This window comes from Pogonomyrmex barbatus, unplaced genomic scaffold, assembly GCF_055798465.1.
Source record: "Pogonomyrmex barbatus isolate J1 unplaced genomic scaffold, ASM5579846v1 scaffold12, whole genome shotgun sequence".
Lineage (NCBI taxonomy): Eukaryota > Metazoa > Arthropoda > Insecta > Hymenoptera > Formicidae > Pogonomyrmex > Pogonomyrmex barbatus.
In genome coordinates, this window is record NW_028297108.1 from 5458350 (window position 1) to 5471763 (window position 13414).

General features: G+C 30.9%; 1 protein-coding gene across 4 annotated transcripts in view; it reads left to right on the plus strand.

The window, feature by feature from the left end:
- Nucleotides 1-13414, plus strand: part of LOC148937666 (uncharacterized) — a 137479-nt gene that overhangs the window by 8102 nt on the left and 115963 nt on the right. For all 4 annotated transcript variants that reach the window (XM_089071631.1, XM_089071633.1, XM_089071634.1 and 1 more), the window contains exon 2: nucleotides 1053-1108. The gene's annotated coding sequence lies outside the window, so the exon portion shown is untranslated. The remainder of the gene's footprint in view (nucleotides 1-1052; nucleotides 1109-13414) is intronic.

The window sequence follows — 13414 nt, forward strand, 5'->3', positions numbered from 1 at the left end:
GAATGAATACGCCGACGACGAAACGATGTTCGCCAGCAAGGACGTTCAAGTTTAACCGAAAATAAAAATTCCCCCGTGCTCCGGTAACTAATTATAGAATGCGCTCATCGAACCATCACACTGGCTAAATCGCATACGGTTACGTCGGCTGACTGGATTTTTCTTTTGCGATCTCCCCGCGATGCGATACGGGCATATGCGAAGGCGCGTCGACATTGCCCCTGGACCGATAAATCGCGGAAAATTAATATCGTTTTTATCAGCGGTAAGCTAATTAGCTGCGGTGGGCCCTTTGCAAGAACGCGAGCGCGGACTCGTGATCATAGTGGTCTCGTTCGTCTTTCCGTTCAGACACAACGAGAATGAACCCCTGAAAGAAAAAAGGATGATATAAGTAATACAAAAAGAGTTTCAATATATATATATATATATATATATCACGTTTTTGCATTTGATCTGAATATTATTTTTCTTTTAGGAATTTTAATTAAAGCCAGTAATTTTGATGAATTTAAATTAATTTTCTTTGTGGATGCGTGCAATAATGGCTTGGTAACGATAGAAATTTTTTACAAAAGATATGTTTTTCATAATATATAAAAATTTAATTCTCTTGAATTTTGTGTGTTATAGTTTATATTCAATTATCAATTATCAATATCAATTCTTCAGCAGCATTTAGGTCATGCTAAATAAAAGTCACATACGTGTATATATTTAATGAGTTTAGAGACTTGCTCGCTAAAAAACATGTAAATACGTTTTTGACCGAGAAACGAGAGTATAAATATTTTAACGGTTGATCATAAATAAGACTCTGCATTAAGAGAGAGGAAGAGAGAAACAAGGAGGAAAAGAGCTTCATTTCTGCTTCTTTATAAGATTCTCGCGTGCGCACAGAACGCGTTATATATTTATTTTCTTGCATGATTAAATTTATAGATAAAAGATCTGGTGCGCGTGCGAGACGTCTCGCGCGTGCAAATTTATTCAGCCTCCATCTTCTTTTGAATTCAACATCGTCGTTTAATGCAAATTTTTTTGCGTTTTAGACTTGTGCGAAGAGTGTGACGTCAGCAGAAGTTCGTAGAACGAAGGTCGCAGAACGGTGAGTCATTGATTAATCAACAAAGCGAGTCCCTATCCCCGGTGATAATTATTTAACTTAGCAATCGAAGTAATTACCGTTCGTATTGACACACCTATCCTATTCCACATACACACACACACACACACACACACACACACACACACACACACACACACACACACACAAAAGTGCACACATATACATGCGCGCGCACGTAGTTATCTTTCGCATCAGATTGCCGTGGATCGACTTGCACGATTAGAATGATCCGTGTATCTGTCGCTGTCACTCAAGCTAGCTTTCGTTATTAAACAAGTGCATAAGACTGCATGCTAGATGGTGATCGCGAAATCACACGCGACATAATACAATAAATACAATACATATAAATACAATATACTGTTAACACTGCATTAGGCAGAAGTAAACAATGTATTATCAAACGAGAGAAACTGTTCTCATTTAGAAATATAGATACCGTTAATTATTTTCAATCTCACAGTTTTCAACTTTCGTAACTTTTTTAAAGATCATTACAATAGGATATTACAATAGGAATAAAATTAATTGCAAGCAAAAGTCTGTCAATAGTAAGTTAATAGTAGCTTGCGAAAGAAGCTATTGTTCCGAATTTATATATATAAATTTAATAAAAAAAATAAAATTATACTTAAGATACAATTATACCTAAGATCCAATTCTACTGAACAATATATTATTAACCATATTATTAACCATATTACTGTTTGAAATTTATCTCAGCTTATTATATTAATTGATCGCGAGCAATTAGCGGTTTGTTCGCACTGGCGTGAATTTTTATAGAAATTTCTTCGAGGCGCACAACACTCTTGCTTTTATTATCGCGATTCCAGTTTATAAGAGAGTAGAAACGTTTAAGATACTACGCGGCGTGTATTCTCGTGAGTAAAAAGGATACGTATTGCCGAAACAAAAGGAAAATGAATTCCGGCGTGAGTAGCGTAAGAGCGCGGACACTCGGAAAATATACTCTGTTAGTGTACCCCCATTAAAGTAGTATTGTATCTATTAAACGTAATTTCACGCGTGGGGAAGAGCACGCTTCCTGCGCGCACTGTCGAAAGGGTGATGCCGCTCAAGTGCATCTGTACTCGAAGTAAACCGACTTCGCAAACGTCACAGTTCGCATATAAAATAATTTACAATTATCGTGGAACTGAGAACTTATGTTTTATTCCGTACGGATGATTTCGTTGAACGCAAAAAAAAAAAAAAAAAATAAGATCAGATTTAAGATCGTCAACGTCGATGTAAGTTGGCGCGAGATCAAGAAAGAATATTTAGGTCTGTTTTTTTTATCGCTGCACTAAAACTTTCTTTCATTGAGCAACTCAAGTACGTATTTATTTTATTTTGAATATGCATCAATTCAGTTACAAAGAACAGATTCAGCTTTGATATTTTATACTATCCTTGTTTTTTTCAAAAAAAAAAAAAATTAACAAGAAGAAATATAGCTATCAGTCATCAGAGATCTCTCGCTTAACGTGTTAAATTATCATTAATTAAAGATCATTATACACGCGGCTCTTCGATCGAACCGAGCGGATTCGAGATCCGTTGAGCGGTTCTCAGGACTGATTTAACGAATACAATAAGCGATTCAGCGCCGCGGCTATTATATCTAATTTCAACCGAATAGAGAAGGAACTCGACACGTCGTCCTTGCCGCTCTTCTTGCCGAAGAGAAGGAAGGAGGACGAAGAGGGAAAGAGACGGGGTGCCCCACCACACGCGCGGTGCCCCGGGGCGACGCGGAATCACTCAGAGAGCGCCGGCCGTTAGTTCATTTTTGCGGAGCGTTTACAACGTCCTGTCCACTCGCGTGGCATCGTTGCTGGCATTTCGATGCATAATAAACGACCGGTTAGCCCTGTGCACCACGGCTCACACCTCTGCCCCCTCTCCACGGCGATTTGCGAAAGAGGGGGGGGGTAGAGGGAAGTTCTTTTTTTCGCGTTACCTTCTTCCCCCCTCCCCCTCCCGCCCCTCGTCCCTCGTCCCTCGTCCCTATCGTTCCGTCACTCTGCAATCTCTCCCATCTCTCCTTCTTGTTCAACATTCGTAAGCTGGATGCACTCCGACTTCCTTTGTGGACTTTCTTCCTCCGCGAGGTGCATCTAACGAGATGCGAGAGGAAAGAGAAAAGTGTACGATGCGAACGAGAGAAGCGGGACGGCACGGCTGGTTGGGAGAGTATTCAAGAGAAAGATAGGCTGAGGGTGAGGGAGAGAGAGAGAGAGAGAGGAGGAAAGAGCCGTTGCGAACGAAGTTTAACGAAAGAAAATCCGATTTGCGCACAGCGCGCGCCGTTCTCTCCCGTTCCTTCGTAAAACCGCGTCCGATTCTCCCGCGTGCACGCACGAGATGACACGCCGCGCGTTTCGCGCGTGCGAGGAACATCGTTCCAGGATGTACTTTAGGCATGTTTTCAGCATCTCCAGGACTCGTCATACAGCCTGTCTTGAATTCGAAAGAAAAGCGACACTCTATTACTACTTTGAATTCTTCTTTGAAGCTGTAAACCTCTTTCCAGCGATAACTACATATTATACGTAGAATGCTGAGATGATAATTTCAATCTTGCTAAATTTTGCTAGGACCAGCAAATATAATGAAATGATTATTTCTATTCATATAATAAATACGGAAGTACGATTTAATTAACTTACGAATGAGTTCCATTTATCGCGACTATTACAAATGAGAATTACAAATGAGAAACTAAATGTAGATATTACGGAAAAGAATTCTAGAGTAATTTAATTTAAATCAAATTTATTCTGAATTGTTATAAAATTATGTGAAATATTGTACGATTATACAATTATTCATTTGATATAAGAATATTCAGATATAAGAAAAAGATATAAGAAAATTCAGATACTCAGATATAAGAAAAGTCTTAAAGATGATTCCTGGCCACTTTCACGTGAGTTTCCTAAAAACATGAAAACATGAAGACTCTGAAGACTTGAAACCTCTGGGCTAATCGCTGATCATCCGATCAATCTAAGCTAATTGACTTCCATAGGTAATTATGTGCAATTAGGAGCAAGATTTATAGATTTGTATTGTATAAAAAATTGTGAAAACAACTTGTAACGATAAAATATAAAAGTTTTTTATTATTTTTATTTTATATTAAATATCTAAATAAAAAAAATATTCTTTTATAATACACACTTGATCAAATATTGTAAATTGATCTTATTTAAATAATTAATAAATATTAATTGATAATTAAAGTACATAGTACAGAAATAGGTATAGAAAGAAAATAACACAAAATAATAAAAAAAATTGTATTTGAAATTGCTATGCACTATGTTACAAAAATAATGAAGTGACAAAAGGGAAAAAAAAGGGAAAAAAAGAGATAAAAAATAGAAGCTTGTGTAAATTTCATTTTGGCTATCTCGCGTTTTCGAAACTGCTCGAAACTAAATGTGCTCCGGTCGCAACATCAAATCGATGATAGATGCCACCTGTGCGACACACCGCGAAAAAGTGGAAGCAGCGCGCATCGGAACGATTATTTGCGCTGCGCGACTATAATGGATACGGAAAGGCCGGTTTGAATCCAGCCGAATGGGCGTATGAATGGTCGCCGTTTAGCGTAATTATTGGCGCATTGTCTACGGCACAATGGCGGGCGCGAAATTGGCATGCAAAAATCGGATGCGATCCCATTGTCGGCTATTGTCCGATCCAAGCCGTTGCCGCGTTGCACCCCCGCCCTTCCTCCGCGTGGCCTCAGTTTTCGAATATTTCGTCGTCGATTCTCTCGATTCTACACCGCCGATAGATTCACGCGGGCTAGCCAGCAAAAGGAATTTTCCAACGAGCATAGTGACTCTCGAATGCCTGCGCGTTCACGAGCACAGGAAACGCGACTGTTAAAGCCTCAAAAGTGCTTTCCCGCTATAGCGGAAAAGATCCATCAAATTTTAGACCATTGTTTTGCATTGCAAAAATATTTAACAAAAACGTTTCAATAATATTTAAATGTTTGATTTTACGAAACTAGATTGATAAACTCCAAATTGTAAATTAAAGCGTAAAAATGATAATAACAATGTACTGTTAGTCAATTAATAAAAAAAATATAGAAAATATTGATATTTGAGACCTTAGAAATTTGATGTACGATCCATACTTATTTGTGTATTAAATAAATGTATGTTATTATGTAATATAAATATAATTAATGGAATTTTTATAGAATATTTTTTTTTTTTAGAATTCTTCAAGAAATTTTTTCACGCAGTTTAATCTCGTTTCGCAGTCTCCAATTAATGTTGCGAACACAATGTTGTGATTTCTCTCGCATTAGGGGAAGAAAGCTAGATTTGTAGAGATTGGAGAGCCAACCAGTGAATTTTGTCGGTTATTAGGCAGAGACGGCGGCATGGTTCCGGCTCGTCTTGAGAGCGAGCATGGGCTTTTTGTGCGGTCAGATTGGCGGCCATTATGCCCACGAAATTGGGCCTTAATTGTGCCAGCGGTAATGAGTCGGGTTGCTCTAATGCATCGGCACCAACTAACCACCACACATAGTCTTCGGATATTGCCATGATGTGCTATAACGGGTGGTTCTTCAACAACTTCAACAACTTCTTTATATTTATACGCTATACTAATATTTTATATTTTTTTTTGTTATTTATTAAGAGGAATTAATTATATATTTTTAGCGTTTTGGATTAATAATGTTTAGAAAATAACTAAAGCAGAAAATTAAAGACAAATTTGTGTAGTTTATAAAAATTGCTAAAACAATGTTTGATTAAATTGATATTTTAATATAATTTTTCTTATGTATTTTATTTATAATTTTTTTTATTCCAAAAAGATCCTTTTTCAGATTACTTTATAAATCTTGTTATAAACGAAAGTTTACAATAATGATATCAAGATGCTTGGGACACCCGTTAGAATTAGAGGGCGGTAGAGAACGCTACTATGTGGCGACGTAGTATTATTTAATTGCTCTTCCGTTGTTTTTTCGTCGCCAGATAATTTGTGTACCTGGCGGCGATCTCTCTGTTTCCCCTTATCCTTCTTCTCTGTTTCTCACCCTGTTTTCTCCTTGTCAGTCCACCCTTCCACAATCTCATCTCTTTCGACAGCAGTAGTCCCACTTCCACCAATTTATATTGTCTCTCGATTCAGTCATCAGTATAAAAGAGAAGTCGGTAAAAGATGCACGAAGGTCTAAACGGAAAAGAGAAAGAGAGAAAGAGAGGCATCCCGCATAAAAGTTTGAGAGAGAGAGAGAGAGAGAGAGAGAGAGAGAGAGAGAGAGATGCAATCAGCCTACTCCTAATTGCGCATAATTACCTATGGAGCCAATTAGCTCAGATTGACCAGATCCGCGACTAGCCCAGGGACTTCAACAGGCCAGGCTCCAACAGAATCTTCATGTCTTTTTACCTTTAATAAACTCACGCGAAAGTGATCAAGAATCGTTTTGAAATTGGAATATCTAATTCCATGATATCTTTAAGGTATATTAATGATGGAACATTTTAATACTAATTAAGCCAAAGCACTTAATTTTTTAGTACAAATTTATTCTTGGTAGCTAATAATAAGTTGAAATTTCTGTCAAATGGAACGACATTTAATTAACAGTGTTTAATATTTGAATGTTACATTAATTAACAAGTATTTCAACGTCAAATAGTAGACACAGTAGAACCTAAATTTTACTACTATTAATCTTTTGGATTAACCGGCAATTGGTATATACGTATGTTATACACAGAAAAAAATTATTCTTAAATTATTCTTAAATCAAGACAAATATTCTCATATATAAGTAATATTATGATAAGAATATTATAATCTTCTTAAAAATTTTCGTCATGATTTGGTTAAATCTGCAAATATTACTTTTATTTAACTCAAGACTAAAAATCTTTTATATGAAAATTATAATAAAATTATAAATTATAATATTTTTGCTTATATGATATTATATAACATCTATACTTGCATTAATATAAATTGAATCAACTTAAGACTAAAATTTTTTTAAGAAGATTATAATGTTCTTGCTTATATATGAAAATACATAGCTTGATTTAAAACTTTCTTTTTTATATAATTAATAATTTTATATAATAATACTTGATAATTATTGTAATATATTTTTGAAATATTTAATTCTTTGAAACGCTTAATTAGCATCTAACTTTGCTGTTACATTATTCCATAATGATGCATAATTAAAAAAAAATTGATAAATTAAATTTGACAATGTTGTAAATAATTTTCCTTTAAAATATAAAAGGAGTGTATAAGTACTTCTTTTAAGTATTTATAGCGTGTAATAGGGAAGAGGAAAGTGAACAAATATTTTTTTTTATTTTGGTTGCGTAGGATGCTCGCAATGTTTTTTAAATAATTTTATTTTTGTTATTTACCGAATGTTGAGCAAGGGACATAATAGTTCACGAGTATGTGAGGTGCCAAGTAGAACACATCCCTTTTTTCTAAGTTGGTCACCCATCCAGTAGAAATACGTCGCTGAACATTGCTTCACCTTTTTAGAAATCGAAGAGAACCTGAAACTGAAGGCTACAAGAGAGCCGAGAAACTCTGCCCTTTTTGTAAAACTTGTCACGTGATCAATGTTATATCGTAAATTTCAGATGGGCTTCAATATCAAATTTTTGATACATTTTTTTCTATGATTAGTTTAACAATTATTTAACATTAACATATATTGCTTACGACATTTAAAAATTAATCTTATAATCTTGAAATTATATATTATATTAATATATCATATTATCATATTTTAAATATATTAATTTTAATATCATAAATTTAAAAATTTTTTTTTTAAATTAGCTGAAAATTTTTTAATATTTAAAACTTTTATATTGTTAGTCGAAACCAGTAATATTCCGCTTCTCAAGAATATATCTATTGTGAAAATTTATGGAAATGAAAAAGGACTATGTTATTGCAATGATAGATCAATATTATAATATTTTTGATGTGATGTTGAATTTTTAAGTACGTGGTGGAATGCAATGTGAGTCAGTATGTAAGAATCAAAAATATTATATATAATGATATGTATTTTTATTAAGAGATATATCTAACCTTCATGAAGATAGATGTCATAATCATATTATTTTGATTCTTTGGAATCGGAAAATCAAAAAACTTAAAACAAAGAAGACATTATGTTTCGTGTATGGGAAGTGAGGATATATTCAATGCTCTCTAGCATGCCTTTTACATTTTCAAAGTTTCGATCAAAAACGCCAGTGGAAGACGAAAATCATCTTGTCATTTTTGCATGTAACCGAATTTAGCTCTTATCATTTGCTATATCCATGTTTTCACTCACTATCTCTCCATTTACAGAATAATTTAATGCGTCGATATTTCGTTCGCTTCAATCTTAAGATAAGCCATTGCTCGCCGCGTGATATTATAATTACCAGTGTAATTATAATATCGTTTTATCTTGTTCTCTCATTTCTCGAGTATTAATATGAATACACCTGCGTTTCATTCGTGCGCATCTACAAATAATAATCGTAGGCACATTCGCAACCATTCCCGGAACATGCGCGTAATGAGCAATCAACGCTCGATCTCCTCGACCGAGCGATGACTCCTTTATCGAAACGGAAATGTATCTAGCATTGATGTAGATTGCGTTATCACTTGGTAAATCGAAAATCAGGCTCGCTTCCTAACTGCATCGTCATTCAATGCGCCCTCAGACTCTCAACGCGCTCTTTTATACCAATAACTTTCAACATCGCAAGAACCATCGTTAACGTTGTAGAATGTCGATTGAAAAGCTAGATATAAAATATATTGGGATTGAAGAAATTGCCAATAACGTTTAATTTGAGGCTTATTTTTTCGTATGTAATATTAATGGTAAAATTCTCAAACACACAGACAAATTAACATATTACGTTAATATATTATAATGATAATGAAATATATGTATAAATAGTAAAAACACGAACTTTTGCGAATCTTTAAATTTTTTTTTATTTCCAAAACGATCTGGAAAAAATAAAATATTTTTGTTTTTATGCTGAAATAAATAAATTATAGTTTATTCTTTCTAAATTTTTTAGATAAACTCTGCATTTCTTAAATTGAATGAAGCTAAAATTAATTCCAATTGAATACGAAATTATCCAAATTTTAAATTTCAAATAAATAAGAAAGATTCGCAATATTGATATAACATAAAATCTATAAAATTCTTTATCTACCCACAGCTGAACATGTAAACCAATTCAATCCCAAGGTAAATGTCTTGATATTAAAATGGACAAAATAGGACATGACATCTCTATGAACAAGTTCGAATATTTGTTTCAAAGATATCGTTGATCGCAGAATTATTGAATTTCGTGCTCGTATCGCGTAATTCTAACAGATAAATCATAATTTATGATAAATTATAAGAAAATTTGTTGATTTATATAATGGCATTTCTTCTGAAGCATTTTACTAGATATCGAGAAAAATTCTTCGCTCAGTAGACGGTTTGCCGCCCGTTGTGAAAGTAGGTAAATGTTTGAAATATTGTTCGAATCCGAATAATAAAATATTAGTCAAAAAAAAATGATTTACGTTTACCGATCAGAATTCACTGTAAATAAGAAAAAACAGAAATAAAAAATGAAAGAGAAAGATAAAAAAAAAAACTAATATTTATTAAACATTCTAGAAACTATTCTTCTTTAAAGATTTGAATATTGTTACAGTGTTTTTGATGAAATTCAAATACAAATATTTTAAAAGAAAAAATACAAAAATGAAAAAGGAAATAAATAAGAGAAAATAAGAAAAAAATACACTATAAGCTATATTTTATAAATATTTTCTGTATGCAAGTATATAAGATAATCTATTTATATATATATATATATATATATATATATATATTTATATTTATAGTTAATATATATATATATATCAAGACATGATAGTTTTTATAGTGCGTTTATAAATATTATAAATATTATAAAAATTTATTCGTTAGTACGTGTTTACTATATGGACTTTATGTCGAGAAAAAATTTTTTTATCTAAATTCTTTTATCTATAGATCTTTTTTATTTTTATTAGATTTTTTATATCTTTATTATTTATTATGTGTCACTTCAATATGACGTTGGACTCAAATTCAGATTTTTTTTATTCATTATCCGTGATATAATCTGCATGACTGCGATAATTCTCCTATGATAATTATTTTTCAATCTTCTATTAATATCTAATTCTTTTCAATCTTTTATTAATATCTAACTTTTTATTTATTAACTTTTTACCATTCTTTATTTCTTACATATTAATTAAAAATGTAATGTAAATAAAACCACAAAAGAATATTTGCATTTATTTGTCTGTATTAATAAGTCAAAATTTATGAAATTTTTGCTGAATCGAATCTTTCTTCTTTGCGACGGTTGGAATTATGCTTGTAAAGAAAGTCTAAGAATATATCTAGAAATAATCTCCATTTCATCTATTTCATCCTAGGTTAACAATCGACGAATAACAAAGACACCTAGTGATTCTGAATATTCAATTTGAAAGTAGACATTAATATCTATAAGCTTTTTGTTGTAGATAACGTAAAATTCATAAATTATCTTCGATTCGATAGTTTTTCATTGAATCAATATCCTATAGGTTGATTATTGAAAAAATTCTATAAATCATATTTTTTCATTTGTAAGCTTCTTCTAATGCATAACAATACCTTCAGGAAGATTGATCCTTACTTTCAATTTTCCTTTTTCAAAAGAAAGGAACATAATTTATGTAAATTACCTATGCGGTCATTTACATATTGTGTATTTTTGATTAATAGATCTGATTTCTACAGACATATAACATTACTTTTTGACTTTTCTATTCCTTCGTCCTTTGAAAACTCATATCGTTTCGCTTTCTTAGACAAGACATAGATAGGGCATCGTTTTTTTTTGTTCTTACTTTATCCTTATTGTGTTTTGTAATTTTTTTTTATAGATATATTATAGATATTTTATAGATATTGGATATGTTAAGATATTTATGTTAAAATTTCTGCTCTTCAGTGGCGAGGCAATATGTGCGATAAGTTAATCTTCTTTGTGATATGTACTTTTTATTACTATACGTTTTATATTTTATTGAATAATGCTTTTAATATAATATTTTAATATAATATAATATTAACTAAAAAAAATTTTGAAAATTGTGAACACTTTTGTGAAAATTCTAGGGATTAGATCGACTCAAATCTGTTACCTGCGTCTTTTAAAATAACAATAGCGTAGCTGGTCGAAATAAAAGAGGCGTAAATAATAAATTTTTTGAAAAGACATAATTTCTATAGAATTTGATATGAAAAGAGTCTAATTTAAATAGGGTTTAGAAAATTTTCTTTCTTCTCGAAATTACCTTAGAATCTTTAGAAAACTTTATTAGAAAAAAATCGTTTGATAATAAAAGAAGTTGAAAAGAAGATTCAAGGTCTATAATCTCGAATACCGAATAATTATTAATCGAAAAATTTTAAATCGCTCATAGTTTATTAAAATTATAAAAAAAGTTTTGAAAATATAACGATTTACATCGCTGAATAGTATATTTACTGATTACGTATATGTAGATACAGTACACATTTGGATGAGGAAGGAATTCTATTTTTCTCCTTGCACTCTCACATTGATCTAAATTAACATTCTATTCTAACATGAAATTACAAATATGCATGAATAAAATTTTTCAATTCTCCAAATATTATTATTATATTTTTAAAACTTTTTTTTGTTAATAGCTTTATAATAAATAAAAATAATAATTACAATATTTTAGTATTATTTAGAATTGTGATTTCCTTGAGATTAAGAAATCTTTTTTACAAAGTTTTATTTCTTTATTTTGAATATTTCCTTTATTTTTGAATTCATTGTTTATGGAATTTTGTAAAGTTAATTAAAGTAATTTTATTTATACTAAATTGATAATTGTTTTACTTGCTAAGCAACAACTTTTCGTGATGTATTGGATTTTTATAATTTTTATGTTCAATTATAAATTAATATTTCAGGTTCTAATATTGGCCGTCAAACCATATTAAAATGAATATAACATTAGTCATTGGTGCAGAGAAATTAGAATACAATTGTTCGTTGGATATCTCAATAATATGTGACACATCAATGAGAATATCTGAACACTTTTCCTAATGATGAAAATTCATGTGATTGAACTCTTTTTTTGTTAAGATTTGTAAGATTTTGTTAAGATTTGTTTGTTGTCTAATCTAATAAGTTTTTTCATATATAATCATCTTAAAGAATATGCCAAGAAAAGATCTTTTAAGAAATAAAGATTCATAAAAGTATTTAAGAAATTCGAGATTTGTGACATTAAAAGAATTCTAAGAAAAATCTTCAATCGTATTTACAAAAACATATTATATGCTAAATCTGTATTTTTAAATATTATACACAGAAATTTATTATACTAATATAGTTTTTAATTGTTTTGTTTTTATTTAAAATTTTTGTTTAAATATGAAAATAAAAATTAATTTTTGAATATTAAGACATATTAATTTTATTAATTACTAATTATCAGATAACCTGGAAATCAGAATGAAAAGCATAGTAGATTTTGAAACCAGATTTGTTGCCCTATTTATTCGAACTTTTCTTTTGAGGACAAACAGGACAAAGCAACTGCAGTATTCAACCGTAAAAATGCTTAAGTACTTCCGAATTCGTTAATCTTTTTTCTTTCACTTTTATGATTCTTATTTAGGATACTGACAACTTCCTTCTTACAAGAAGAAGACTTTTTTTCTAGACACTGCTCTTTTATTTGTATTCATATTTTACTGCTCTAATTTCTATTTAACTCACTTTTGTATGGATAATTATCATGAGAGAATACTTTTATATATATATATATATATATATATCATAAATATCTACAAAATGTCTACATAAAATAGATGCATTTTGTATGATATTTTTTTTTCTCAATTATATTTTTAAACGTATTACAAAAATCTGAATAAAGAAACATTGTTCTATTCTAATATTATCCAAAGATCTGCTTAATTATGTAATTACGTTAATTATGTTAATTTTTATAGAATGCATATGATGCATATTAAATGATATTTTTACAGAATCTACTTCTACATAGCATACATTGTATAAATGTAATAAATATTTACGTGTAAATTTTAACATTAATTACTCTTCATTTTCAAATGTCTCATAA